At 39.8% G+C, this 25,327-nt stretch overlaps 1 protein-coding gene across 1 annotated transcript in view; it reads left to right on the top strand.

The window, feature by feature from the left end:
• Positions 1–25,327, top strand: part of DCLK2 (doublecortin like kinase 2) — a 277,071-nt gene that overhangs the window by 64,598 nt on the left and 187,146 nt on the right. The gene's annotated exons all lie outside the window — the stretch shown is intronic.

Below are 25,327 nucleotides of genomic sequence, written 5' to 3'. Positions count from 1 at the left end.
ATAACACATTCAGGGGAACAATATTAAAAATGAATCTGACATCTGATCAGAAACAGTAAAGGCTACAAGACAATAAAATAACATATGTCAACCTTGAATTCTATACCCAGTAAAAAGATCCTTCACATTAAAGATAAAGATGTTTTTTGACAAAGCTGAGATAATTCATCTCCAGCACACGTGACATATAACTATGTCCACAAAAAGAAAAAAAAAAAACTTTTACTAGAGAGTACATAGAAGCCTTATTCTTAGTCGTCAAAAACTTGAAATAATTTAAATGTGCATCAACAGGGAATGGAATACTATTCAGCAATAGAAAGGAACAAACTACTGATAAATCATCAATATGGATGCATCTCACAAACATAATATTCAGTGAAGGAAGCCAGACACAAAAGAATATATATTCTATGCTTCAGTTATAAGAAGTCCAAGACCCATGGTAACTACCCCATCTATGGTGATAGAAATCAGATCATGGTTGCCTGGAGCAAAAAGGATTGACTGGAAAGGACAAGAGATAATATCTGGGGTGATAGAAACATACTCTAGATCTCAATTTGGGTAGTGTTATATGGGTGTATACAGTTTTCAAAACTCATCAAACTGCACACTTAGTATCTGTGCATTTTATTGCATGTAAGTTATCTCAACAAAAAATGCAAAATTAAAAAATATATATTGAAACTGTATGGGGTAGTTGCAATAATTTTACCACTTACTATTCTAACCCACTTGTACAATAGTAAGCAAGCATTCAGTTCTGAGCTTCCTGGAAACGAAGGTCAAGGGAATGTCTGTATTTTACCTGAGAGAAAAGGTTTTTGACATATAAAGGCTTGTTAATGCATGAATAAACTTAAATATATCAGATTTGCTAGCTGACACCTTGAAGCTAGCTCAGCGCCATCGTCTTTACCACCAATCTTTAGCTTCATGGCTTGCAATGTTCTCCCAAATGTGCACTCTGCCTCTGCTCTTTTCTCCCTCCAATCTATTCCTCAATTTACAGAGATATTAAAAAACAAATATGGCAATGACTTCCTATCGACTACAAATAAAATACAAACTTTGTTGTAGTGTGACATATAAGATATATAACCTCACCCCATTTTGTACCTTAAAGTCTTGTAAAACGCAATTGTTAAAGTGTCCTTGCACATTCTGTGTTGTTTACAATCCCCATGTCTTGTTCATACTCTTCCCTGTGCCCAGAGTTCCCTTTTCAGCCTGTCTTAATCTCAGTAACTTATTCATCCTTTTCAGGCTTAGTTCAGGTGTCATTGTTCATTCAAGATATGTTCCTTGAACCATCACGTTCCACAGTACCTGGTGTAGATCTCTAGCTTAGCACTTAGGCTATTTAAGCTCATTAACAAATACGGGAGGACCTTCCAGATGGCGTAGAAGTAAGACGTGGAGATCACCTTCCTCCCCAAAAATACATCTACATGTGGAACAGCTCCTACAGAACACCTACTGAATGCTGGCAGAAGACCTCAGACTTCCTAAGAGGCAAGAAACTCCCCATTTACCTGGGTAGGGCAAAAGAAAAACAAAACAGAGACAAAAGGATAGGGACAGGACCTGCACCAGTGGGAAGGAGCTGTGAAAGAGGAAAGGTTTCCACACACTAGGAAGCCCCTTTGCGGGCGGAGACTGCGGGTGGCGGAGGGGGGAACCTTTGGAGACTCGAAGGAGAGCGCAGCCACAGTGGTGCGGAGGGCAAAGCGGATAGATTCCCGCGCAGAGGATCGGTGCCGACCGGCACTCACCAGCCGGAGAGGCTTGTCTGCTCACCCGCCAGGGCGGGCAAGGCTGGGAGCTGAGGCTCGGGCTTCGGAGGTCGCATCCCAGGGAGAACACTGGGGTTGGCTGCGTGAACACAGCCTGAAGGGGGCTAGTGCGCCACAACTAGCTGGGACGGAGTCCGGGAAAAAGTCTGGACCTGCCTAAGAGTCAAGAGACCACCGTTTCCTGGTGCGTGAGGAGAGGGGATTAAGAGCGCTGCTTAAAGGAGCTCCAGAGATGGGCGCGAGCCGCAGCTATCAGCACGGACCCCAGAGACGGGCATGAGATGCTAAGGCTAATGCTGCCGCCACCAAGAAGCCTGTGTGCGAGCACAGGTCACTATCCACACCTCCCCTGCCAGAGCCTGTGCAGCCCGCCACTGGCAGGGTAACGTGATCCAGGGACAACTTCCCTGGGAGAACGCACGGGGCGCCTCAGGCTGTTGTAACATCACCTCACGGCAGCCTCTGCTGCCGCAGGCTCGCCCCACATAACATACCCCTCCCTACCCCACGGCCTGAGTGAGCCAGAGCCCTCTAATCAGTCGCTCCTTTAACCTCTTCCTGTCTGGGCGAAGAACAGGTGCCAGAGGGTGATGTACATGCAGAGGCGGGGCCAAATCCAAAGTTGTACCCCAGGAGCTGTGCAAACAAAGAGAAAGGGAAATTTCTCAATGGAGCCTTAGAAGCAGCGGATTAAATCTCTATAATCAACTTGATGTACCCTGCATCTGTGGAATAGCTGAATAGACAACAAATAATCCCAAAATTGAGGCAGTGAACTTTGGAAGCAACTGTAGACTTGGGGTTTGCTGTATGCAACTGACCAGTTTCTGATTTATATGGTTATCTTAGTTTAGTTTTCAGCACTTGTTATCATTTGTGGATTTGTTTATTGGTTTGGTTGCTCTCTTTTTTTTTAATACGATTTAATTTTTTTTTTTTTGATTATTTTATTTCTTTTTTTTTTTCTCCCTTTACTTCTGAGCCGTGTGGCTGACAGTTTCTTGGGGTTCTGGCTGGGTGTCAGGCCAGAGCCTCTGAGGTAGGAGAGCTGAGTTCAGGACATTGGACCACCAGAGACCTCCCGGCCTCATGTAATATCACTCAGCAGCAGCTCTCCCAGAGATCTCCGTCTCAACACTAAGACTCAGCTCCACTCAATGACCAGAAAGCTCCAGTGCTGGACACCCCATGCCAAACAACTAGCAAGACAGGAACGCAACCCCATGCAATAGCAGACACGCTGCCTAAAATCATACTAAGTCCACAGACACCCCAAAACACACCACCAGACGCAGTCCTGCCCAACAGAAAGACAAGATACAGCCTCATCAACCAGAGCACAGGCACATGTCCCCTCCACCAGGAAGCCTACACAACCTATTGAACCAACCTTAGCCACTGGGGGCAGACACCAAAAACAGCAGGAACTATGAACATGCAGCCTGCAAAAAGCAGAGCACAAATACAGCAAGTTAAGCCAAATGAGAAGACAGAGAAATATGCAGCAGGTGAAAGAGCAAGGTAAAAACCCACCAGACCAAACAAATGAAGAAGAAATGGGCAGTCTACCTGAAAAAGGATTCACAGTAATGATAGTAAAGATGATCCAAAATCTTGGAAATAGAATGGAGAAAATAAACATTTAACAAGGACCTAGAAGAACTAAAGAGCAAACAAACAATGATGAACAAACAACACAATAAATGAAATTAAAAATTCTCTAGAAGGAATCAATAGTAGAATAACTGAGGCATAAGAATGGATAAGTGACCTGGAAGATGAAATAGTGCAAATAACTACTGCAGAGCAGAATAAAGAAGAAAGAATGAAAAGAATTGAGGACAGTCTCAGAGACCTCTGGGACAACATTAAATGCACCAACATTTGAATTATACGGGTCCCAGAAGAAGAAGAGAAAAAGCAAGGGACTGATAAAATATTTGAAGAGATTATAGTTGAAAACTTCCCTAATATGGGAAAGGAAATAGTTAATCAAGTCCAGGAAATGCAGAGAGTCCCACACAGGATAAATCCAAGGAGAAACACGCCAAGACACATATTAATCAAACTGTCAAAAATTAAATACAGGGAAAACTTATTAAAAGCAGCAAGGGAAAAACAACAAATAACATACAAGGGAATCCCCATAAGGTTAACAGCTGATCTTTCAGCAGAAACTCTGCAAGCCAGAAGGGAGTGGCCAGACACATTTAAAGTGACGAAAGGGAAAAACCTACAACCAAGATTACTCTACCCAGCAAGGATCTCATTCAGATTTGACGGAGAAATTAAAACCTTTACAGACAAGCAAAAGCTAAGAGAATTCAGCACCACCAAACCAACTTTACAACAAATGCTAAAGGAACTTCTCTAGTCAGGAAACACAAGAGGAGGAAAAGACCTACAATAACAAACTCAAATCAATTAAGAAAATGGTAATAGGAAGATACATATCGATAATTACCTTAAATCTAAATGGATTAAGTGCTCCAACCAAAAGACATGGACTGCCTGAATGGATACAAAAAGAAGACCTGTATATATGCTGTCTACAAGAGACCCACTTCAGACCTAGGGACACATACAGACTGAAAGTGAGGGGATGGAAAAGACCTTCCATGCAAATGGAAATCAAAAGAAAGCTGGAGTAGCAATTCTCACATCAGACAAAATAGACTTTAAAATAAAGACTCTTACAAGAGACAAAGAAGGACACTACATAATGATCAAGGGATCAATCCAAGAAGAAGATATAACAGTTGTAAATATTTATGCAGCCAACATAAGAGCATCTCAATACATAAAGCAAATGCTAACAACCATAAAAGGGGAAATCAACAGTAACACAATCATAGTAGGGGACTTTAATACCCCACTTTCACCAATGGACAGATCAATCAAAATGAAAATAAATAAGGAAACAAAGGCTTTAAATGATACATTAAACAAGATGGACTGAATTGATATTTATAGGACATTCCATCCAAAAACAACAGAATACACTTTCTTCTCAAATGCTCATAGAAGATTCTCCAGGATACATCATATCTTGGGTCACAAATCAAGCCTTGGTAAATTTAAGAAAATTGAAATCATATCAAGGATCTTTTCCGACCACAATTCTATGAGACTAGATATCAATTACAGGAAAAAAAATCTGTAAAAAATACAAACACATGGAAGCTTAACAATGCACTACTTAATAACCAAGAGATCACTGAAGAAATCAAAGAGGAAATCAAAAAATGCCTAGACACAAATGACAATGACAACATGACGACCCAAAACCTATAGGATGCAGAAAAGCAGTTCTAAGAGGGAAGTTTATAGCACTACAATCCTACCTCAAAGAACAAGAAACATCTCAAATAAACAACCTAACCTTACACTAAAGCAATTAGAGAAAGAAGAACAAAAAAAAGCCCAAAGTTAGCAGAAGGAAGGAAATCAAAATCCTTTTTTCAGACTCATCAAGAAAAAAAGGGAGAAGACTCATATCAACAGAATTAGAAAGGAGAAGTAACAAATGACCCTGCAGAAATGCAAAAGATCATGAGAGATTACTACAAGCAACTCTATGCCAATAAAATGGACAACCTGGAAGAAATGGACAAATTCTTAGAAAAGCACAACCTTCCGAGACTGAACCAGGAAGAAATAGAAAATATAACAGACCAATCACAAGCACTTAAATTGAAACTGTGTTTAAAAATCTTCCAACAAACAAAAGCCCAGGACCAGATGGCTTCACAGGCGAATTCTATCAAATGTTTAGAGAAGAGCTAACACCTGTACTTCTCAAACTCTTTCAAAATATAGCAGAGGGAGGAACATTCCCAAACTCATTCTACGAGGCCACCGTCACCCTGATACCAAAACCAGACAGAGATGTTACAAAAAAAGAAAACTACAGGCCAATATCACTGATGAACATAGATGCAAACATCCTCAACAGAATACTAGCAAACAGAATCCAGCAGCACATTAAAAGGATCATACAACATGATCAAGTGGGGTTTATCCCAAGAATATAAGGATTCTTCAATATACACAAATCATTCAATGTGATATACCATATTAACAAATTGAAAAATAAAAACCATATGATAATGTCAATAGATGCAGAAAAAGCTTTCGACAAAATTCAACACCGATTTATGATAAAAAATTCTCCAGAAAGTAAGCATAGTGGGAACTTACCTCAACATAATAAAGGCCATATATGACAAACCAACAGCCAACATTGTTCTCAATGGTGAAAAATTGAAACCATTTCCACTAAGATCAGGAACTAGACAAGGTTGCCCACTCTCACCACTATTCTTCAACATAGTTTTGGAAGTTTTAGCCACAGCAATCACAGATGAAATAGAAATAAAAGGAATCCAAAATGTAAAAGAAGAAGTAAGACTGTCCCTGTTTGCAGATGACATGATATTATACATAGAGAATCCTAAAGTTGCTACCAGGAAACTACTAGAGCTAATCAATGAATTTGGTAAAGTGGCGGGATACAAAATTAATGCACAGAAATCCCTTGCATTCCTATACACTAATGATGAAACATCTGAAAGGGAAATTAAGGAAACACTCCCATTTATCATTGCAACAAAAGAATAAAATGCCTAGGAATAAACCTACCTAAGGAGACAAAAGACCTCTATGCAGAATACTATAAGACACTGATGAAAGAAATTAAAGATGATGCAAACAGATGGAGAGATATACCATGTTCTTGGATCGGAAGAATCAACATTGTGTAAATGACTCTACTACCCAAAGCAATCTACAGATTCAATGCAATCCCTATCATACTACCAATGGCATTTTTCACATAACTAGAACAAAAAATTTCACAATTTGTATGGAGACACAAAAGACTCCGAATAGCCAAAGCAATCTTGAGAAAGAAAAACGGAGCTGAAGGAATCAGGCTTCCTGACTTCAGGCTATATTTCAAAGGTACAGTAATCAAGACATTATGGTACGGGCACAAAAACAGAAATATAGATCAATGGAACAGGATAGAAAGCCCAGAGATAAACCCACGCACATATGGTCACCTTATCTTTGATAAAGGAGGCAAGAATATACAATGGAGTAAAGACAGCCTCTTCAATAAGTGGTGCTGGGAAAACTGGACAGCTATATGTAAAAGAATGAAATTAGAACACTCCCTAACACCATACACAAAAATAAACTCAAAATGGATTAAAGCCTTAAATGTAAAGCCAGATACTATGAAACTCTTAGAGGAAAACATAGGCAGAACACTCTGACCTAAATCACTGCAAGATCTTTTTGACCCACCTCCTAAGGAAATGGAAATTTAAAAGAAAAATCAACAAATGGGACCTAATAAAAGCTTTTGCACAGCAAAGGAAACCATAAACAAGACAAAAAGACAACCCTGCAAATGGGAGAAAATATTTGCAAATGAAGCAACTGACAAAGGTTTAATCTCCAAAATATACAAGCAGCTCGTGCAGCTCAATATCAAAAAAACAATCCAAAAATGGGCAGAAGACCTAAATAGACATTTCTCCAAAGAAGATATACAGATTGCCAACAAACACATGAAAGAATGCTCAACATCCTTAATCATTAGGGAAATGCAAATCAAAACTACAATGAGGTACCACCTCATTCTGGTCAGAGTGGTCTTCATCAAAAAATCTACAGACAATAAATGTTGGAGAGGGTGTGGAGAAAAGGGAACCCTATTGCACTGTTGATGGGAATGTAAATTGGTACAGCCACTATGGAGAACTTTATGGAGGTTCCTTAAAAAACTAAAAATAGAACTACCGTATGACCCAGCAATCCCACTACTGGGCATATACCCTGAGAAAACCATAATTCAAAAAGAGTCATGTACCACAATGTTCATTGCAGCTCTATTGACAATAATCAGGACATGGAAGCAACCTAAGTGTCCATCGACAGGTGAATGGATAAAGAATATGTGGCACATATATACAATGGAATATTAGTCAGCCATAAAAAGAAACGAAATTGAGTTATTTGTAGTGAGGTGGATGGACCTAGAGTCTGTCATACAGAGTGAAGTAAGTCAGAAAGAGAAAAATACTGTATGCTATTACATATATATGGAATCTAAAAAAAAACAACAAAGGTTCTGTAGAATCTAGGGGCAGTACAGGAATAAAGACACAGACTTTGAGAATGGACTTGAGGACACAGCGAGGGGGAAGGGTAAGCTGGGATAATGCGAGAGAGTGGCATTGACATATATACACTACCAAATGTAAAATAGATAGCTGTTGGGAAGCAGCCGGTGCTTTGTGACCACCTAGAGGGGTGGCATAGGGAAGGTGGGAGGGAGAAGCAAGAGGGAGGGGATAAGGGGAAATATATATACTTATAGTTGATTCACTTTGTTATACGGCAGCAACTAACACTCCAATAAAGATGTTTTTAAAAATACGTATTGAGGGCTTCCCTGGTGGCGCAGTGTTGAGAGTCCACCTGCCAATGCAGGGGACGCGGGTTCGTGTCCTGGTCCGGGATGATCCCACATGCTGCAGAGCGGCTGGGCCCATGAGCCATGGCCGCTGAGCCTGCGCTTCCGGAGCCTGTGCTCCGCAATGGGAGAGGCCACAACAGTGAGAGGCCCGCGTACCGAAAAAAAAAAAAAATACATATTGAGCATCTACTGTGCACCAAGCACCATCTCAACCCTGAGAATACGTCATTTAACTTAACAAACCATCTTAACATCAGGTAATTAAATTTGTTAACTTACCTTGTCCAGCTAAATCACCAATTCCATGAAGCCAAGCCATGGTTTTTAAAGTTTCTACATGCAGCACCAAGCACTGTGCCTGGCCCGTAATAGCTGCTCACCACAAATTCCTGTGAATTGAAATGAACCAAATGATGGAACAGGACATAAGATGGCTACATGTTGATTAGCAGGAATGATAAAGATTGATTCAGAGCTGCCTGTGAAGCACAAGCCACAGGGAAGGACTCTCAGCTGCAGGGAACAGCAATGCAGCTCTGGGGGCCACAGGGGAAGAAGTGCCGAAAGCAGACTTCACGGACTACACAATTTTGCCTAGATCTGCCCCTACATGAAGCAGCCAGTTATAATTTCAAGACCACATAAGTGCTGAGTTTTGAGTGGTGGCAGATCCCTGCTGACATCCCACTGAGGATGTTTGATTGCCCCCTTATATTCCAAACCAGATGTCTTTGGATGGCAATCTCCTTTCTCTCACCCTGGGGTGGCCAGAGGGGAAGTTCGATTAGAGGTATGTGGGCAATAGGGTAAAGGTTTAAAAAATTATATTCCATGACTGATTGCCTAAGATTATGTATGAGGAGTGATCATAAAGTAGTGAGAGCTGTTTTCATGTGTGACTTGTCTTATGTTTTAATCACACCTCATTTATGGAATGTGTGTCATTTTATACAATGTTTGAAAATTACCACAACCTAGAGTATTTGGCAGGAACAGTGAAATTGTTACTGAGTGCTGTTTTGCTAGGTAGGTGTACCCTGGTTTCTCCTCAGAGCGTGTATGTAATTATGACGATGAAGAGTCTTTTCTTTTGAGAATATGTAATTCCAGGCATGTTACCCAAGAGAAGAAGAAAGAAACATTATATTTTTAAAGTTGTGATCATCTAAACACTTCACAGCCTTTTGACAATTGTTATAAACTACTTGACAATAATGATAAAAATGAAACTTTGTGAATATATAATGGACATACATGTGGAATTAAAGAGAAAAGTCAATTAAAATTATGAAAGTGATAATAATAAAGGATTTCTGTACTAAACAATTATACTTCTTGTAGGCATTTACCATTATTATCCAAAGGTTTTCTAAGGGAATCTAGGTGGGGATTTGACAGACATGAAAACGGTAACGTTGAAACATAGACTTGTATTTATTTATTTATTTGAAATATAGTTTATTTACAATGTTGTGTTAGTTTCAAGTGCACAGCAAAGAGATTCAGATATATATATATATATATATGTATGTGTGTATATATATTCTTTTTCAGATTCTTTTCCATTATAGGTTATTAACAAGATATTGAATATAGACTTTTTAAAAAACCAGTTCTTGCTGTAGCTAAAAGAATACAACTGACTAAACAAGAGAATAACCATACTTTTTAAAATTCATTTATTCATTTTTGGCTGCGTTGGGTATTCGTTGCCGCACACAGGCTTTCTCTAGTTGTGGCGAGCAGGGGTTACCCTTTGTTGTGGTGCGCAGGCTTATTGCAGTGGCTTCTCTTTGGTGTGGAGCTCAGGCTCTAGGCACGTGGGCTTCAGTAGTTGTGGCATGTGGGCTCAGTAGTTGTGGCTCGTGGGCTCTACAGTGCAGGCTCAGTAGTTGTAGCGCATGGGCTTATTTGCTCCGTGGCATGTGGGATCTTCCTGGACCAGAGCTTGAACCCTTGTCCCCTGCATTGGCAGGATTTGAAGTTAAAGATGTCAAATTGCAAAAAAAAAAAGAAAAGAAAAAGAAAAAAGAAAAGAAATGAACCAATATGAGGTTGATAATAATGGGATTCTGTCTTTGGTCACATGGAGCTAAATCCCTGACTGTCAATATTAGATCTTGAGGGACAAATATGGCTAACTCAGCATGAGAAATAGAAATGTCATCAGAAGCTAGAGTTGCACCCAGCAGAGTATGAAAAGGGAAATTTAAAGAGCCATTTTATCTGGAGTGTGTAATTTTTAAAATGATTTAGAGCTGTAGTTCTCAAACTTTATGGTTCATAGAAATCACCGGGGCTGCAAATTCCTCATTAACAGTGGGACAGGAATCTGCATTTTATTCTGATGTAGGGGTCTCCTGATCATGTTTTTAAAGTAGCATATAGAAAGAACGAATTCTTATATAATTGACATTTTTCATTATGACTTTACTACGTAATTCAACAGTGATAAGACTAGATTTTAAAAATTCAGCAAAACTTTTACTTGGGAAATAAATTCATTTAAAAATATTTCCCCGGAGGAGACCTTCAAGATGGTGGAGGAGTAAGACGTAGAGATCACCTTCCTCCCCACAAATACATCAGAAATACATCTACATGTGGAACAACTCCTACAGAACACCTACTGAACGCTGGCAGAAGACCTCAGACCTCCCAAAAGGCAAGAAACTCCCACATGCTTGGCTACGGCAAAAGAAAAAGGAGAAAACAGAGACAAAAGAATAGGGACAGGACCTGCACCAGCAGGAGGGAGCTGTGAAGGAGGAAAGGTTTCCATACACTAGAAGCCCCTTCGCGGGCGGAGACTGCCGGGGGTGGAGTGGAGAAGCTTCGGAGCCGCGGAGGAGAGCACATGCACAGGGGTGCGGAGGGTAAAGCGGAGAGATTTCTGCACAGAGGATCGGTGCAAACCAGTGCTCACCAGCCCGAGAGGCTTGTCTGCTCACCCGCTGGGGCGGGCGGGAGCTGGGAGTTGAGCTCAGACTTTGGAGGTCAGATCCCAGGGAGAGGACTGGCATTGGCTGCGTGAACACAGCCTGAAGGGAGCTAGTGCGCCACAGCTAGGCGGGAGGGAGTCTGGGGAAAAGTCTAGAACTGACTAAGAGGTAAGAGACCATTGTTTCACGGTGCACGAGGAGAGGGGATTCAGAGCACCGCCTAAATGAGCTCCAGAGCCCGGCGCAAGCCACGGCCATCAGCGTGGACACAAGAAACAGGCATGAGACGCTAAGGCTGCTGCTGCAGCCACCAAGAAGCCTGTGTGCAAGCCCAGGTCACTATCCACACCTCTCCTCCTGGGAGCCTGTGCAGCCCGCCACTGCCAGGGTCCGGTGATCCAGGGACAACTTCCCCGGGAGAACCCACGGCGCGCCCCAAGCTGTTGTAACATCACGGCAGCCTCTGCCACAGCAGGCTCGCCTCACATAACGTACCCCTCCCTCCCCCACGGCCTGAGTGAGCCAGAGCCCCCTAATCTGTCGCTCCTTTAACCCCCTCCTGTCTGGGCGAAGAACAGGTGCCAGAGGGCGACGTACATGCAGAGGCGGGGCCACATCCAAAGCTGAACCCCAGGATCTGTGCGAACAAAGAAGAGAAAGGGAAATCTCTCCCAGCAGCCTCAGGAGCAACGGATTAAATCTCCACAATCAACTTGATGTACCCTGCATCTGGAATACCTGAATAGACAACGAATCATCCCAAAATTGAGGCAATGGACTTTGGGAGCAACGATATATATTTTTTTCCTTTTTCTCTTTTTGTGAGTGTGTATGTGTATGCTTCTGTGTGTGATTTTGTCTGTATAGCTTTGCTTTTACCATTTGTCCTACGGTTCTGTCTGTCCGGGTTATTTTTAGTATACTTTTTAGCGCTTGTTATGATTGGTAGATTTGTTTTTGTTTTGGTTGCTCTCTTCTTTCTTTTTTTATTACTTTTTAATTTTTTTAATTTTAATAACTATATTTTATTTTATTTTTCTTTCTTTCTTTTTTTCTCCCTTTTGTTCTGAGCCGTGTGGCTAACAGGCTTTTAGTGCTCCAGCCGGGTGTCAGGCCTGAGCCTCTGATTTGGGATAGCCGAGTTGAGGACATTGGTCCACCAGAGAGCTCCCAGCTCCACGTAATATCAAACGGCTAAAGCTCTCCGAGAGATCTCCAACTCGACACTAAGACCCAGCTCCACTCAATGACCAGCAAGCTCCAGTGCTGGACACCCCATGCCAAACAACTAGCAAGACAGGAACGCAACCCCACGCAATAGCAGACACGCTGCCTAAAATCATACTAAGTCCACAGACACCCCCAAAACACACCACCGGACGCAGTCCTGCCCAACAGAAAGACGAGATACAGCCTCATCAAACAGAGCACAGGCACATGTCCCCTCCACCAGGAAGCCTACACAACCTATTGAACCAACCTTAGCCACTGGGAGCAGACACCAAAAACAGCGGGAACTATGAACCTGCAGCGTGCAAAAAGGAGACCACAAACACAGTAAGTTAAGCCATATGAGAAGACAGAGAAATATGCAGCAGGTGAAAGAGCAAGGTAAAAACCCACCAGCCCTAACAAATGAAGAGGAAATAGGCAGTCTACCTGAAAAGGAATTCAGATTAATGGTACTAAATATGATCCAAAAGCCTGGAAATAGAATGGAGAAAATACAGAAACATTTGACAAGGACCTAGAAGAACTAAAGAGCAAACAAACAATGATGAACAAACAACACAATAAATGAAATTAAAAATTCTCTAGAAGGAATCAATAGCAGAATAACTGAGGCATAAGAGTGCATAAGTGACCTGGAAGATGAAGTAGTGCAAATAACTACTGCAGAGCAGAATAAAGAAGAAAGAATGAAAAGAATTGAGGACAGTCTCAGAGACCTCTGGGACAACATTAAGCACACCAACATTCAAATTATAGGGGTCCCAAAAGAAGAAGAGAAAAAGCAAGGGACTGATAAAATATTTGAAGAGATTATAGTTGAAAACTTCCTTAATATGGGAAAGGAAATAGTTAATCAAGTCCAGGAAACACAGAGAGTCCCACACAGGATAAATCCAAGGAGAAACATGCCAAGACACATATTAATCAAACTATCAAAAATTAAATACAAAGAAAACATATTAAAAGCAGCAAGGGAAAAACAAGTAACATACAAGGGAATCCCCGTAAGGTTAACAGCTGATCTTTCAGCAGAAACTCTGCAAGCCAGAATGGAGTGGCCAGACATATTTAAAGTGCAAGCCAGAAGGGAGTGGCCAGACATGTTTAAAGTGATGAAAGGGAAAAACCTACAACCAAGATTACTCTACCCAGCAAGGATCTCATTCAGATTTGATGGGTAAATCAAAACCTTTATAGACAAGCAAAAGCTAAGAGAATTCAGCACCACCAAACCAGCTTTATAACAAATGCTAAAGGAACTTGTCTAGGCAGGAAACACAAGAGAAGGAAATGACCTACAATAACAAACTCAAATCAATTAAGAAAATGGTAATAGGAACATACATATCGATGATTACCTTAAATCTAAATGGATTAAGTGCTCCAACCAAAAGACATGGACTGGCTGAATGGATACAAAAACAAGACCCATATATATGCTGTCTACAAGAGACCCACTTCAAACCTAGGGACACATACAGACTGAAAGTGAGGGGATGGAAAAGACATTCCATGCAAATGGAAATCAAAAGAAAGCTGGAATAGCAATTCTCACATCAGACAAAATAGACTTTAAAATAAAGACTCTTACAAGAGACAAAGAAGTACACTACATAATGATCAAAGGATCTGTCCAAGAAGAAGATATAACAATTGTAAATATTTATGCAGCCAATATAGGAGCACCTCAATACATAAGGTAAATGCTAACAGCCATAAAAGGGGAAATCAACAGTAACACAATCATAGTAGGGGACTTTAATACCCCACTTTCACCAATGGACAGATCAATCAAAGTGAAAATAAATAAGGAAACAAAAGCTTTAAATGATACATTAAACAAGATGGACTGAATTGATATTTATAGGACATTCCATCCAAAAACAACAGAATACACTTTCTTCTCAAATGCTCAAGAAGATTCTCCAGGATAGATCATATCTTGGGTCACAAATCAAGCCTTGGTAAATTTACAGAAATTGAAATTGTATCAAGGATCTTTTCCGATCACAATGCTATGAGACTAGATGTCAATTTCAGGAAAAAAATCTGTAAAAACAAACACATGGAAGCTAAACAATACACTACTTAATAACCAAGAGATCACTGAAGAAATCAAAGAGGAAATCAAAAAATGCCTAGAAACAAATGACAATGAAAACACAATGACCCAAAACCTTTGGGATGCAGCAAAAGCAGTTCTAAGAGGGAAGTTTATAGCAATACAATCCTACCTTAAGAAACAGGAAACATCTCGAATAAAAAACCTAACCTTACACTAAAGCAATTAGAGAAACAAGAGCAAAAAAACCCCAAAGTTAGCAGAAGGAAAGAAATCATAGGTCTTCCCTGGTGGTGCAGTGGTTGGGAGTCTGCCTGCTGCTGAGGGAACATGGGTTCATGCCCCAGTCCGGGAAGATCCCACATGCTGCGGAGCGGCTGGGCCCGTGAGCCATGGCCGCTGAGCCTGCACGTCCGGAACCTGTGCTCCGCAACAGGAGAGGCCACAGCAGTGAGAGCCCCGTGTATCACACACACAAAAAAAGAAATCATAAAGATCAGATCAGAAATAAATGAAAAAAATGAATGAAACAATAGCAAATATCAATACAACTAAAAGCTGGTTCTTTGAGAAGATAAACAAAATTGATACACCATTAGGCAGACTCAGAAAAAAAGGGAGAAGACTCAAATCAATAGAATTAGAAATGAAAAAGAAGTAACAACTGACCCTGCAGAAATACAAAAGATCATGAGAGATTACTACAAGCAACTATATGCCAATACAATGGACAACCTGGAAGAAATGGACAAATTCTTAGAAAAGCACAATCTTCTGAGATAGAACCAGGAAGAAATAGAAAATATAAACAGACCAATCACAAGCACTGAAATTGACTGTCATTAAAAATCTTCCAACAAACAAAAGCCCTGGACAAGATGGCTTCACAGATGAATTCTATGAAACATTTAGAGAAGAGCTAACACCTCTCCTTGTCAAACTCTTCCAAAATATAGCAGAAGGAGGACCACTCCAAACTCATTCTGTGAGGCCACCATCACCCTGATACCAAAACCAGACGAAGATGTCACAAAGAAAGTAAACTACAGGCCAATACCACTGATGAGCATAGATGCAAACATCCTCAACAAAATACTAGCAAACAGAATCCAACAGCACTTTTGAGGATCATACACCATGATCAAGTGGGGTTTATCCCAGGAATGCAAGGATTCTTCAATATACATAAATCATTCAATGTGATACACCATATTAACAAATTGAAGGATAAAAACCATATGATTGTCTCAATAGATGCAGAGAAAGCTTTTGACAAAATTCAACACCCATTGCTGATAAAAACCCTCCAGAATGTAGGCATAGAGGGAACTTTCCTCAACATAATAAAGGCCATATATGACAAACCAACAGCCAACATTGTACTCAATGGTGAAAAACTGAAAGCATTTCCACTAAGATCAGGAATAAGACAAGGTTGCCCATTCTCACCACTATTCTTCAACATAGTTTTGGAAGTTTTAGCCACAGCAATCAGAGAAGGAAAAGAAATAAAAGGAATCCAAATCAGAAAACAAGTAAAACTGTCACTGTTAGCAGATGACATGATATTATACATAGAGAATCCTAAAGATGCTACCAGAAAACTACTAGAGCTAATCAATGAATTTGGTAAAGTAGCAGGATACAAAATTAATGCACAGAAATCCCTTGCATTACTATACACTAATGATGAACCATCTGAAAGAGAAATTAAGGAAACACTCCCATTGAACATTACAACAAAAGAATAAAATGCCTAGGAATAAACCTACCTAAGGAGTCAAAAGACCTGTATGCAGAAAACTATAAGACACTGATGAAAGAAATTAAAGATGATACAAACAGATGGAGAGATATACCATGTTCTTGGATTAGAACAATCAACATTGTGTAAATGACTACACTACCCAAAACAATCTACAGATTCAATGCAATCCCTATCATACTACCAATGGCATTTTTCACAGAACTAAAACAAAAAATTTCACAGTTTGTATGGGAACACAAAAGACCCCAAATAGCCAAAGCAATCTTGAGAAAGAAAAACGGAGCTGGAGGAATCGGTCTTCCTGACTTCACACTATACTTCAAAGGTACAGTAATCAAGACATTATGGTATGGGCACAGAAACAGAAATATAGATCAATGGAACAGGATAGAAAGCCCAGAGATAAACCCACGCACATATGGTCACCTTATCTTTGATAAAGGAGGCAAGAATATACAATGGAGTAAAGACAGCCTCTTCAATAAGTGGTGCTGGGAAAACTGGACAGCTATATGTAAAAGAATGAAATTAGAACACTCCCTAACACCATATACAAAAATAAACTCAAAATGGATTAAAGACCTAAATGTAAGGCTGTAAAACTCTTAGAGGAAAACATAGGCAGACCACTCTATGACATAAATCACAGCAAGATCCTTCTTGACCCACATCTTAGAGAAATGGAAATTAAAACAAAAATAAACAAATGGACACACCATTGTAAAGCAATTATACTCCAATAAAGATGTTAAAAATATAAAATAAACAAATGGGACCTAATGAAACTTAAAAGCTTTTGCACAGTAAAGGAAACCATAAACAAGATGAAAAGACAACCCTCAGAATGGGAGTAAATATTTGCAAATGAAGCAGCTAACAAAGGATTAATCTCCAAAATTTAGAAGCAGCTCATGCAGCTCAATAACAAAAAAACAAACAACCCAATCCAAAAATGGGCAGAAGACCTAAATAGACATTTCTCCAGAGAAAATATACAGACTGCCAACAAACACATGAAAGAATGCTCAACATCACTAATCATTAGAGAAATGCAAATCAAAACTACAATGAGGTATCACCTCACACCAGTCAGAATGGCCATCATCAAAATATCTCCAAACAATAAATGCTGGAGAAGGTGTGGAGAAAAGGGAACCTTCTTGCACTGTTGGTGGGAATGTAAATTGATACAGCCACTATGGAGAACAGTATGGAGGTTCCTTAAAAAAGTAAAAATAGAACCACCATATGACCCAGCAATCCCACTGCTGGGCATATACCCTGAGAAAACCATAATTCAGAAAGAATTGTGTACCACAATGTTCATTGCAGCACTATATATAGTAGACTGGACATGGAAACAACCTAAGTGTCCATCGACAGATCAATGGATAAAGAAGGTGTGGCACATGTATACAGTGGGATATTACTCAGCCATAAAAAAATGAAATTGAGTTAGTTTTAGTGAGGTGGATGGACGTAGAGTCTGTTATACAAAGTGAAGTAAGTCAGAAAGAGAAAAACAAATACCCTATGGTAACATATATATATATATATATATATATGGAATCTAAAAAAAAAAACAAGATTCTGGAGAACCTAGGGGCAGGACAGGAATAAAAATGCAGGCATAGAGAATGGACTTGAGGACATGGGGAGGGGGAAGAGTAAGCTGGGACGAAGTGAGAGAGTGGCATGTACTTATATACTACCAAATGTAAAATAGATAGCTAGTGGGAAGCAGCCGCATAGCATAGGGAGATCACCTCGATGCTTTGTGAGGGGTGGGATAGGGAGGGTGGGAGGCATATGCGAGAGGGAGGGGTATGGGGATATATGTATACGTATAGCTGACTCACTTTGTTTTACAACAGAAACTAACACACCATTGTAAAGCAATTATACTCCAATAAAGATGTTAAGAATAGAAATAAAGGGCTTCGCGGGTGGCGCAGTGGTTGAGAGTCCGCCTGCCGATGCAGGGGACACGGGTTCGTGCCCTGGTCCGGGAAGATCCCACATGCTGCGGAGGGGCTGGGCCCGTGAGCCATGGCCGCTGAGCCTGCGCGTCCGGAGCCTGTGCTCCGCAACGGGAGAGGCCACAACAGTGAGAGGCCCGCGTACCGCAAGAAACAAAAAGAAAAACAAACAAACAAAAAGCAATAAAAATATTTCCCCTACGTTTAATTATTTGAGGGGTCTGTATCCTTAAGGGTATGTAAGAGAATCAGTGACAACTTGACTTTTTCCAGACTGTGATTAATGACTTGCAAATCACGAAGAAATAGGAGAAATAACATAAAATTTAAGGTTCAATTTTCAAGTTAGAGGTTATTATTCAAGATAGATCAGTGTTGCCAGAGGGTGTTGATTTGACATGGAAACCGGTTTGGAGGCATTCATGTTTGTATGGATCTAATTTGAGTATGCAAATATAGACTTCTTCCTGAGAAGCCCTTTTGCATATTTTGCCCAGAATTGCAAATGCACGCTCAGAATGTACTACTCCCACAGCCTCCAGAGGGTCCAAAGCTGGGCCAGTCCCATATGCCAGGGGATTCTACCACTTGTAAAAGCAGCAGCTGCCGCTTTTCTGGTTTATGTTGATGCGAAACTCCCAAGGAAAATAAAAGATTGGCATCTGGGCTTAATTTTACTTTGAGAGAAACTTTATCATGCCGTGTTTGTAATGATTCCAGAGGGATTTTAAAATAATTAATGAGAGGGATACATTTCTCAAAATTCCCAATTGAGTTCTCATGCATGTTTTATTACATATATGTCTGTCACAGAAAAACAGGATCTTATTACTTACACTAATATAAAAGGGGGTTGATAAATAAGGTACTACAGAAGCAAATATAGAAAAAACCTAAATTTTATTCCATCTTAAGTGTGATATTTCTATATAGTAGTAGCTGTGCAAGCAAGGTTTTAAAATCATTGGAAATATGTTTGTGAAAATGACACGAGGGAGATGGCTTCCTTTCCAATGCCCTTGGTAGTGAGGGGAAGAGAGGAACACATGCAAAATTATATCGTTGCTATGATACAAAGACATACAGATCCGAGGAGGGGCAAAAAGGAGAGAGTGGACCCGTTTACCTGGAGAAGACTGAAAATTCTCCCTAGGAAAGGTGAGCTGAGACTTTAAAAAAATGTCTAGACCAGGAGGAAAAGTGTATCGCAAGTAGGACATCATGGGAATTTGAGGAACACCAGCAGTTTGTTAGGGTATAAGGTGGAGCAGATAAATGTCAAAACTAGAGAGGTAAACAGAAACAGAGATGGCAGTTCAGGAGCTCTGTCTGCTTGGGAGTTACATCAGAACCCTGGGAGGGAGGCTCCTGGATTAGGACCTTTTAATAGCTCTGTAGGTGATTATTATATGTGTTGCCAAGATTGATAACTACTGCTCCAGTGCATCCTCTTCAGTTTTAACATACATGTTGTATATGAATAATCCCCATTTTAATGTGGGGCTTACGTCATATATATAATACTAAAATTTGAACATTTCTTTAACATCTGATGCAAATAAATAATCTATTATTGTCATTGCAGTTAGGATAACCTGTGTGGAAAGGATTTGAGAAAGGAGATGGAGGTCCAGGTAGTAGGCTATTCCAGTAGTTCTGGTAATAAGCCTGAAGCCAGGCAATAACCCAGGGGATAAATAGGAGGAATGGGTGTAAGAAATAGGATGGAGACCTAAGTGACAAGACTTGATCACAGAGGCAGGGATGAGGAGAAAGAGAAATCAAGGGTGGCTCTGAGGTCTGTGGTCTGGATGGCCTATGGATGAACTTAGCATGAATATTCCCACTTGTAATATTCAGATTTTACCCATCCCACCCACCAGCAGGAGTACCACTTCTTCCATGTGTTCCCTGCTATTTCTGATAATGATCTTTCTTCTGACCATCCTTAGAACTTTACCTGTATTTCTCTGTGGTACTTTTCATTTCTAACCATTTGCTGATGTAATGCATACATGAGTCTGTACAGAAAGTGTTCCATTCAAAGTCCTTTCCAGCCATATCCAAGACCTTACAATTCTGTGCAGTGAATAAATGAAACTACGCCTGTTATGCCTCCTGGAAGTTTCTACCTTGAGATGAAGCTCCAAAGCCAGTGTTCTGTGTGTTTTTTGTTTTGTTTTGTTTTAAATTAAGCTATTTATTAGAATCCTGTGGACTCTGCTTAGGAACAAGGCCAGGGAATCTTAATGGTCCGTGATTGTGGGCCTGGACAAGGAATCCCATTTTTCCGCTCAGGAATTGTCAAGCCATAGACAACAGGAACTGACGCTATTTTTTTTTTTTTTTTTGGCTTGCTGGATCTTAATTCCCCGACCAGGGATCGAACCCGTACCCTCGGCAATGAAAGCGCCACGTTCTAACCAGGGAATTCCCCAAAGCCAAAGTTCTTAACCTTTTATGTGTGTCATGGACCCTGTTGGCAATATAGAGACAATTTGATCAAGCCAGGGATCCCTTTCAGAAAAATGTTTTTTAATGCAAAAAATAAAATACACAGGATTACAAGAGAAACCAATTACACTGAAACATGGCTGTCAAAATAGCTTTGAAAGACAAATGTGTAATACAATGCTATGTGTTTTTTATTATTGTGTTAAATTTAAAAATACATTAAAATATAAACAAATTAAAAATAAATTTACCTTCAAAGACTTAACCAGTGGGAAGTCTGCTGTTGCTAGATTGAATAAGAACATTAAACTCTGGAGAGCTCTTTGAAAAAGCTATAGGCATGTCATGTTGGATAAACAACTGATGTCAATTGTTTTAGTTATTATTTGTTACAGGTGTTGAAAATGCTGATTTGTAAATGTAAATCCTTGTAAATGGATTAAAGCTTTTTAAGCTACTTTACAAGATAAGAATAGTTTCTGTCAAGGAACCCCTGAATTCTCCAAGGTTTTTTGAATTAAACTCGAACTGGATTTTGTTTTTTTGTTTGTTTTGTTTTGTGTTTTTTTAACCTAAAACTAATGAATTCCCCTTTGGCTAGCTCATCCTCTCAATATACTTTATATCAAAAAGAAAAAAGAATAATAGTCCATGGTTCAACTTTGATGCCATCAAGATAAAATAACTGGTAAAACTTTCTGAAATGTTTCCAGATGTTTGCAAATTTCTCTTTTCAAAGAAATTGACAGAATTTTGTATCTCATCTTCATCCACTCCAGCACTGACTGACAGTTAGCAAGGAGATTTCCAAGAGTATCCATTAAGGTGACAATAGAACTTATGTGCTGTATTCAAAAGGCTTTGCTGCCTTGCAGAGAGTTAAGAATTCTTATTTAAACTGTCTAGGGCTTCCCTGGTGGCGCAGTGGTTGAGAGTCTGCCTGCCGATGCAGGGGACGCGGGTTTGTGCCCTGGTCCGGGAGGATCCCATATGCCGCGGAGCGGCTGGGCCCGTGGCCCGTGGGCCGTGGCCGCTGGGCGTGAGCGTCCGGAGCCTGTGCTTCGCAGAGGCCGGAACAGTGAGAGGCCCGCGTACCGCAGAAAAATAAATAAATAAAAATAAATAAATTAACTGTCTAGTTTTGCAAAAATTTAAGAACTAATTCCTCATATTGATCAACAAACAATCGTAGATGAGTAATCCTGTAAAGCAGCATAAATGTCTGGGATATCACTGTAGAACTACATGATTTGATGTTTGGTGAAAGTATAGAGTTGACCAGTAGCTGGCCAGCAACATTGCACAGTATCTGTAAACATGAAGATTATGATCTCATGTGATCTTTCTAATTCAGGAGTAACAATGAATGTGAGTGATATTTTGTAAATTTGTAATAGCTATAATGTGATATGAAAATAGCTGTGGTTTTTCTTGGTAACAAAGTCACAGGAGTACCTTGCACTGCTGTAGTTTGTCACCTGCATTCATAATTGAAGGGCAATTAGAGTTAGATGTAATAGAAGCATACTTTTTTTCTATCCAAGTTCACAGACCCCTCAAATTCTGATTTCTATCCATAGAACTCCTGTTCTAAAGGTAAAACTGAAATTTCAAGTTTACTTCTGAAATTCCAAAGGAAAAATATCAAATGTAATTCTTCAAGGTTAACGTACTCATAACATTGCATTGTTCAAACCACATTTGGTGTGTGTGGTGGGGAGGGGGGAGTATATTAATAATTAAACCACAGCAAAAGTCTCCAGACAAGACTGTCCTGGGCAAACCGAGATGTTTGGCCATGCTACCCAAGGTAGAAAGGAGATTAACTTGCAGAAAATATATACTGCAGAAGTCAAAAGTCAATTCTCCCCTTTTATAAAGAATCATGGAATCTGAGGGAATTAGTGACTCCATTCCATTAAGAGGTTAAACTTTTTGCTTATATCTTAGCAGGTATAATAAGCCATAGCTATCAATAATATAATTTACTTGTGTGTGAAAATGATCTAAATGAAGCTTTTTGGCATGATGTAAAATTTGCCTTGCTCTAATACCCACTTTCTATTAAAAATTTATCCTAGTTTGGGAAAATTATCTTAACATGCAAGTCTAAATTATTATTAAATATTTAAAAGATGACCTTTTCACTCAATCATCGCCTGTTGTAATCCATGATCCTATGCTACTTTATCAGCTCCTTATACAAGAAAAGTAGAATAGGTATCAACGTGGCTGACCATTTGCCTGTAACCTGGTACTCAAGGGCTTGAGTGAGCAAGGTCATTGGAGAGTTCTGAACATGATGTTTTCCCTGCAAGCTCACCAGGCTGTAGAGCCCCAGTGCCCCAGAGACACAGATGCAGGGGAGAGGTGAGCCTCTGCAGTCTCTGCAAGTCTTCCCAAGAGTCAAAGGAAGGTATCTTTTCAGAGAAAAACCTCAGAAGGCTTAGTGAAAGTCACAGGCTTTTCTTCATGGAGGCACAAAATTGAGTGAAGGAGAGTTATCGGGGAGGAAAAGGAGAAAGCACTCCTTTTTGGAGGTCAACATGTACCGGGTATTTAACGTATCACCTCATTTAGCAATAAACCTGTAAAGGTATCATTACTCCTGTTTTACAGTTGAGGAAATTTATTATCAGAAAAAGTAATTTACTTGCTGGAGGTCACAAAGCTAGGAAGTCCCAGAGGTAAGTTTTGAACCTGATCTTTCAGTCCAGACCACTCTCTGCTCCATACTGAACAACTCAACCCAGTCTGAGAGATCAAGAAGGATACCGTGCCTACCTTCATGCCCCTGGAATATTATGCCTACCTCCTTCTGAATCCAAGATCTAAAGAGTGGTAGGGAGAGAGGCAGGAAGTCCTGAATTCCTGGGAGAAGAAATTCAGTTCCTTTGCGGGTATGGGTCAGAAAGGTATTTCTTAGAAGAATAAAGTAGATATTAAGGTTAAGTTGCTTCTGCTACAAATGTTATTAGGCTATAAGAGCAAGAAGTCAAGGATTTTTCAAATCTCAAGGAAGATTTTTCACAGCCCAATGCAATTGTCACTATGACACAACACACTTATTGGGCTTTCAACCAAGTCTATTATGATTTGTATTCATCATAATGCAATTCATTGCAATATGTGTAGAAAACATAGCTTGAAATATTGTTTCATCAATCTTTTTCCCCATTGTCCATACCATAATTTGGGGCCTGAGCTATGTAACTATAGCTGTTTCTGATTAGCAAAATTAGCTTCCACTCCCCTTCGTGTTAACATGTAACCAGAAGTCTTAACTTGAAGATAAGACCGACTGCCCTCTTTGAGTAAAGAGCTTTCAACAGAAATCACAGTTAATTAGAAAAGTTTCCCTTGAGATATAAACCACAAAGGGGAAAAAAACAGAAACAATAATGAAGAATTATCAGAAATTTAATATTTTATCCTGAAAGGCAGCTTTAATAGCAATTGTATTTATACAGTTCATATTCATCTACTACAATTTTCTGTCAAGATACTCCACAAATGTAAATAAGATTACAATTTTGAAAAACAAAATAAAGATGGAGGCTTCATTCATTCTTTCAATAATTTTTTGAGCACCAACAATTTTTCACACATCAACAATGTGTTAGGCATTGAAAATACAGAAGTGAACAAGACAGACACAATACCTACCCTCATGGAGTTCACAGACTAATAAGAAATCCAAAACTGTTTTAAAAGTACTCAGAGGATTAAGGAATCCTCAATTCTCTGGCAGTAGAAGACTATGCAGACAGACCCACGGTGTGCAAAAAGAACAAGGAATTTTAAATCAAAAGACCCAAGTTCTCGCCTCAATTCTGCCACCATCTCCATGAATATATTACTTAGAACTCTTTGTTAGAAATAATAGAAAACAGCTCATATCAGTTTAGGCAAAAACCAGAAGTTTATTATAAACATATGTAGCATGAGTGATATCTCTTAACATGTAAATATTACCAGTTTCTCTCAAAACTTCAATTTCCTCCCTACACCTCCCAAGTTTCCAAGTTTTTGTGATGGGTAATAAAGATAAGGAGAGGAAAGAACAAGAGGGGGTGGGGGGAGTGAAAACAATGAGACATAAATCCACACATGTTGAAGTGTAAGTGGGAGTTTTTAATTTGTCATTGTGAGTCGTTTCAAAATAGGCCTGAGGAGCTAGGAATCAGGTTGAAAGTGGCTTTTTAAAAGATGTTCTTATGGGTTGTAAATTGTCCCCAAGAGACCCAAGATTGGGATTCCTTTAAATTATTTTTTGCTTGCTATTTCATGATTCTTGCAAACACATGATTCTTGCAAAGCCCGACTTCTACCAGAGTTATGTTCAATGAGTTCTTTACTTCATTTTCAAGCATTATTTTCCAATAAAAATGACAAGTGTCTTCTCTAGTCTATGCAACTTCTGCTCCAAACTCTGTCACAGATGCAAGTCTGTCTCGGGGATCTGGGGCAGATCAAGAGCCTGAATCTGGACTCCAAAACACTTCTCCCACCTCCCCTGCCCCTTCTCCCTTCACCCCTAGCCCTCCTCCTCCTGATTAGCTATTTACGATAGGCAGAAGACCAACACCCCAGAGCCCTGCTG

Source organism: Globicephala melas, chromosome 5, assembly GCF_963455315.2.
Source record: "Globicephala melas chromosome 5, mGloMel1.2, whole genome shotgun sequence".
NCBI lineage: Eukaryota > Metazoa > Chordata > Mammalia > Artiodactyla > Delphinidae > Globicephala > Globicephala melas.
Note: the sequence above shows the minus strand (reverse complement) of the source record. Positions and strands in the feature narration are given on the sequence as shown.